A 6,964-nucleotide genomic window follows, 5' to 3' on the forward strand; every position below is an offset into this window, starting at 1 on the left:
TTTTTGGCAGTTTATGTGCAGAACCAGATGGACAGATCAAGTACCACCAGTTGAACCATTACGAATTTATGCACACTCTTTGCTGAGTCCAACCATGAATGGTTGAGAAATCTTATCAAATAGAGTAAGAAATCTAAGCATCTTATCATTGTTTAGGAATGGATCAAAACCTCTGTCTACTTTCTCCAATGCTAATGAAGTTTTCACTAGTTCGTGGGAATCATAATTTTCATTTATAGTGTCAAGTCTTCTGATCTTGCATTGCTCCTGCCATGGTCAAGTAAATTGTACAGTATTACATTTGTAGGATGTGAGTTAGTAAAATCTTTACGTAACAATATTCTCAGCTCTTCAAGAACTCACTATCGTTAATTGTCATAATTTCAAGTATCCACGCAGTGATCGTGTGATGAATCCACATTTTACTAAATTTTTATATATCATTTATACTTTTTATAGAAAAGAATAGACTTAGATAGTGTAAATAAGATGAATATTCTAATTAGGCTAAATAATATAGGTTTCTTAGTTTTTGGTTAACTTACATTGATTTAGATAATTTATTTTACATGTTTTGATCATTTGAATAACGTGACAAGAATCCCTAAGCCCATTTTGAAGAATTATTGGATTTTGAGGAATTTATGGTGAAAGTAACTACTTTCAAGATTGATAGTGACAACTACAGCAAGCCACTTCCAGCAAAAGGACCAAAGTGATCACTTTCAAAGCTTAAAGTGACAACTATAGCAGCCCAGAATCCACTAAGCTTGCGCGTGGTTACTATGAAAGTTCATAGTAATCACTCTAGAATATGTAGAATTGAAGATGCTACGCGTAGTTACTATCAAAATTTAAAGTGACAACTCTAGAGAGTTCAAAATGTCCCAGTGCTGCGCGTGGTTACTATGAACTTTCATAGTAATCACTCCAGAGAGGCAAAACCCAACTGATACTGCGCATGTTTACTATGAAAGAATGAAAGTAATTACTTTGGAGGGCGCCAGCTTTAGTATAAATAGATTTTTGCCAAATTAGGGTAGGGAGTTCTTATACTTTTTGAACCTTTTCTCTTCTTTACTAAATTTAGGACATTTTCCAAAGCTTAGGGCAACCTTGGGTGACAGCTGGGTCCAACCTAGGAATTGGTTTCTCATTTTTCTTGCTTTTACATTAATGTTAATGAGTTTTCTGCATTTTCTAACTGCGTTTTTGACTCCCATTTCCATGGAGGGCTAAATTTTGTGTAATCCTTAGTAAGTTCACACGGATTCTTGAGTTCCTTGATTTTAATGATAATATAATTTCTTTCTTCTCATGAATTACTTCTTCCTTGTCTCTTAAATTGAATTAATGGTGAATGAGAGAGATATTGCTGAATTAACCCTAATTCATTTTTAAGGAGATTCTAAACTAGGGATTGCTTAATCCTAGGTTTAATTCTAAGGTTGCATAACTTTGGGATGAGAGATTAGAGCCTAGCAAATTGCGTAATTTCGTTAGGACAATAAGGTTGATTTTTGCTTGTTAAATTAACCTAATTCATGGGAGAAAGGATGAATGTTAAATCTTGAGTGGAATGAGGATAGAATCTTTATGGATGAACTAAGGATTGCTATTTTCTATTGTTTGAATTAATTAAACTTATTTGCTTGTTGCTTTTTATTTTGATTTGAAACCATAAAACCCCCCATTTTAATTGTTTGTTCAATTAATGCCTTCAACATGTTTAACGAAGATTAATAGCCAATGTTCACGAGAGACAATCTGGGGTAACCCTATTACCACATTAAGTTGTTTAAATTTTGATGAGAATTTGTGACAAATCTTTTAAACACCTCAAGGAAAAACCCATCATCACCGTGCTCAAACTTTTTAAGTATTTTTTATATTCATGCTTATCCAAACATGGAATTTTCTATTCACAATTTTGCGTTATTAGAAGAATTGACAATAGATTGGAGTTTCCTATTCACAATTTTGTATTGCTGGAAGAGTTGACAATAGATAGGAGCTATAATTCTCTTGCTTGTTTGCCTATAGACTTGTTTTTTAGGCTCAGACGTCTCTATCTATGCAATTATCCCAGTCTAGTATCTATCTCTGTTTCTAGATTTCCAGCGTTCTTTTTTGCACTTGAATCTTTGCAAATTCATAAGTCTCCCAATCTAATTTCATTTTCCACTATATTGTTAACTCCAAACTTGTATCCGCTTTGGTTTATCAATTGCTAGTCTTTATAAATTGTCAAACTTCATGAATTTTCTCACTCATGCGCTGTTAAGATTACGTAAATGTGCAAAAATTGAATTTTTCCCTGTCCACAGTAGTTTGCTTTCTAGTCTTGCATCACTTTCCATTGTTTCATGCGATAAATTTACACCCACCAAAGAATGGGGATTATACAATCTTCATGCCCCTAGTTGACCTTGAGATTGTAGGTGGATGCATTGGTCTAGAGTCATTTTCTGACGAAGGGTTATTGCCCAGTAGTCTTAAACGTTTGTGCTTAAGTTCTTTGGTGGATGTAAAAATTTTGGACTACAAAGCTTCAATACTTGACTAATATGAAAAATCTTGAAATTGATAGATGTAGCAAGCTCCAATCTTTCAAGAGTCTACCTTCTTTCCTAGATTCTATTCACATCAATGGATACATGTATTGAACGCTAAACTCTCAACAAAGAAAGACAAATATTGATGCATAATAGCTCGCATCCCTCAAGTAACAATGCAAAGTAGTCTCAACTTGTGAGGCTTGACGACAACAATATTTTTAATACTGATCTAGTATGTATTCTAATATTTAGTTTCATGTTTTATGTTTTTAGAGGACATCAGATATTGATATTACGTAAGACATATACTATATTGATATTTTTCCTTTTTAGTGGGGTGAATTTAATAGTTAGACTTGGAATTCATTCTAACAAGGATAAGCAACAATTTGTTTTGTTCCATAGATTTATTAATCAGTTGTAGAAATTTCTTAGAGTTGTAGTTTTGAAGTTTGCTCTCAAAATTTGAAAATAATTGATCACCTTTTTTTTGTCTGTTTTGATCATGTTTCTTTTTGTTAGATTACTTATCAATTTCAAGGTGATTTTACTACATGAGTAACATGAGACAAGGTTACAAATTGTGGAAAGACATTTGTTACCACCAGTCTAATCTTTATTCTGTGTGGAGAAAGAAGTATATTTCATCATTTTAAAGTAATTAACAGACCTTGGACTAATTACTTGAATTCATCACACACACACACATATTCTGAAACTCAAACTAGTATATTTGAAACGTTAATATTGTTATTAATTCAAATAAGTAATCAGTATATTATTGTTATCATGTAAGTTACTTGTCCATGCACATACTTAGCTGTTAGCAAAGAACATAGAAGCTAATGAGTTTCTTGAAGGCATTCTTCAAGAAAGTCCTATGAAACGGATCTTCAAGAGGATGAACAACAATTCCTTGCTTGTGTAGGTCCAAAAACATGAACCAAATAATGTAGAGTTGGATAGAATATATTTCAGATTGGAAGGAACCAAAAATGAGAAGAAGAATTCAAAAAGTTGAGCGAAAGAAAGATGATTATACTTGAATGGCAACACCTTGAAGCAGTAGGGATATATATTTCATAAAAAAATATCAATTAATTGTAAATATAATCTTTATATTAAAAATAAATCGTTTACTAATATTATAATATATCATTTTATGACAATGTAATTTTTTTTACATTATATGTATTTAAATTAAATTTTTAGTTTGATTATATTTTTTAAAAATGATTAGTATGCTAATATTTTAATATTTTTAAGAATAAATATGATATTATGTTTGACTTTAAAAAATAAATTAAATTATAGATCTAATGACATTTTTATAGTATTATTTTGTTTATTTATTGTTAGTATATTGTAAAAGAAATAATTTTATGTAAAAATTTAAAACAAGCTTTTAGAGAACGTAAAATAATTTATATATGTATTTATTAGTTTACCAATATTTGTGTATTGTTTAATTTGAAAGCTGTTGAAGAAGAAGTGAAAAATTTTAAAAGTATAAGCAGGGATAAGCGTAACTAAAAATAGGTTGATGAATAAAGAATGAAAATGTATGTGTTAAAAAGAAAAGTAAAAAATAAAATAAAATAATATTAAAAAATAATAATAATGTTTTTGAAGTTAAAACGAAAGGAAATTTAAAAAAATGAAAAAAGAATGCATCAAGAAAGAATACGAAAAACTTTTAATAAAAAAGAAAAAATATTTTATTTGTTAAAATCAATTTCATAAAAAAAGAATTACTATAAATTATGAAGTATTTTTATTACATCTCTAAAAATAAATATGATGTTATGTTTAACATTAGAAATTAAATTAAAATTTTTAATAACATATTTTTGTAATATTATTTTTAAATAATATTATCGATAATATAGATATATATATATATATATAATAATTTTAATATAAAAATAAATTTAAAAATCATTATTAGAACTCCTTTTCCTCTTCCTCGTGCATACTCCCTCCATCCTTCACCTTTTAGTTTGTCATGAAAATCAAAGTAAGAGCATCTTCTCCTTCAAATGCGTTAACAGTATAATGCAGCGTCTGACTCAACAGCTTGAAAAACTTTTATTGAATCTTTCTCTTTACCGATGTTAGGGCTTTTGCCCAAGAACCCATGCCTATTCAATAGAGGAAGTTGTTCGACTTAGTTATTTGAGTTTCAAAGAGAAAATGGAAATGAGATCGAAGGTATTACACTACTGCTTTATCCCCAGATGTTTCCATCGAGGATTTTATCCAAGCTCCTGTTGTTACTACTCGCTAGAAAGCAAGTAATGAGTTTCCGCTTCTGACCTATTTTGGGCTGATGTGGAATAGCCGATTCAGATTGTTTAGCTGCTGGAAAGCATAAAGATCGATCAATGTTCAGATTGCAACGCATTAAGATGTCAATGCCCAGTAGTGAATGTGCTGCCCAATCTGCATCGGAGTCTCCTGTCATCTGAAGGGAACTGGAAGATGGGAAAAGAAGACCTTTTCCGTCCTGTCACTCGAGCTAGGGTAAGTTCAGCCAATCGCTCTAGGTTCTTGCTCTTTCTCATAGCTCATCTTGCTTTGCAATATTGTAGCTTTATCTCCAGACCTGATCCTAAGGTACTGTCCTAGTTTTCTCTCAACTCCCTTGTGTCAGGGGGTATGGAGCCAACTTGGAAAGCGAGACCTTCGTGGTGCTAGCAGAATAGTCCGTCCAATAGCAACGGACAACGGAACACCGTCATGTCAAGAGTAATGGCGGAAGAGTAGTCCAGAGAAACCCAGCGCCTCCATTCGGAATGTTTGGCTTGAGAAGAACATACTGTAACTCTCACTTTTTCAGCCCCACATCTCCATCAAAGCTTTGGGACGAAGCTGTGGTGGACTAAAACTCTTTTCGTTGGGTTGCCTTTTCGGTAAGAGTGTAAGCATTTATCGTTTGAGGCTGTTAGACAATAGCATTTATCGTTCAGGCTGTTAGACATTAGTTAAGATTGTTAGTGATTAGTTAGTTTTATAAGCCCTAAATTGTAACTCATTTTTCATATTCATACAAGTGTACATTTCTTCTAGACTATGTTTCTTAATATGGTGTACATTTCTTCTATTTTTCTTCTGGACCATGTTTCTTAACATGGTATTAGAGGCATCCATCATGAGCTTCTGACTCTACAGATAGAAAATCTCACTCCCTCTCTATATTTTTGAACTATTCAAGTAGGACTCACGAACCATTTTTGCAATCGCGCCCTACATGTGTGTACTGCTTCTAGAATACTCCATTGCTCAACCTAGAGCACCGACGGAGCTTGGTTTCACTATGAACACACTTGTCAACATGATGGAGGAGGAGCCTTTCACACATTTTCTGCTTGGATCTATTCTTCGGTGAATGTTACGGCATCAAAGCTGCAATTAGAGCCCAACGGAGATGCATCCACTGCGATGACATCAGAGTGGTGCAAACTTAACGACGGGGCCACCATCAACGCTTTTGATACTCCTTCTTCTAAAAAAAAAAAAAAGCTTAGTTCGGAAGAAAGGTTATTTTTGTAATGCACAATGACTGATTTCTTGTTATTCTTGAGAGATCTATGGTCACTAATCAGAAGCGTTGGCTCCAAATACGTTTCTGTAATTGCTACTTCAATCTAGACCCTTGTTTTGTTCTTTGGATTACTAAAGCCTCTGCGCTCTGAATCATTTTTTTTACACTGTCAATATGAAATTGATTCAATATGTTATTTATTATTCGTGGCTTGCAATTTTTGAAATTATCACTCATTAGTTGTGTATATTCTTTTGCTCCATGCTGATTGATGCATCAAAGGAGTTTGATGTAATGTCTACAAGTTTTTCTGCATTCTGTTATTACCTCTAGTATTTTCTCTTGGTACCTAATGTTGTAGCTTCTTTTTGGTTTGGGGCTAGTTGCACATGTAAGGTACAAGGCTTCAAATTTGAGACTAAGTTTTGTAGCAATTTTGAAAACTTTGTTGTGGTTTCTTGATTTGCTTTAGTGACATAAAATAGGGCTCTTAACCTATTTGGATCAAGTTTTTTTTTTTGAAGTTCTCTTATATTCATGAAGATTGACAAATGCAATGGTTTGTTCTTGTTATTTACATATTGTTTCAGCCTTGATTGACTTGATTATTAGGATTCTTCCAAGTGGTTAAGTGTTGAGGTATCACTTCTGTTTAGTGGTTAAGTTCTCGTGGATTTAGCTTCTGCCCTATGGTGGTTAAGCTTGATTTTGCTTCCTTATGTTTTCAGCTTCTACCTTATAGTGGTTAAGCTTGATTTTTTCTTCCTCATGGTTTCAGCTTCTGCCCTACGGTGGTTAAGCTTGTTTTTTGTTTCCTTACCTTAGTAGTTAAGACAATGTTGATGAAGGCTTCTTCTTTGGA

The sequence above is a fragment of the Abrus precatorius genome, unplaced genomic scaffold (assembly GCF_003935025.1).
Source record: "Abrus precatorius isolate BTA unplaced genomic scaffold, Abrus_2018 Scaffold4, whole genome shotgun sequence".
Lineage (NCBI taxonomy): Eukaryota > Viridiplantae > Streptophyta > Magnoliopsida > Fabales > Fabaceae > Abrus > Abrus precatorius.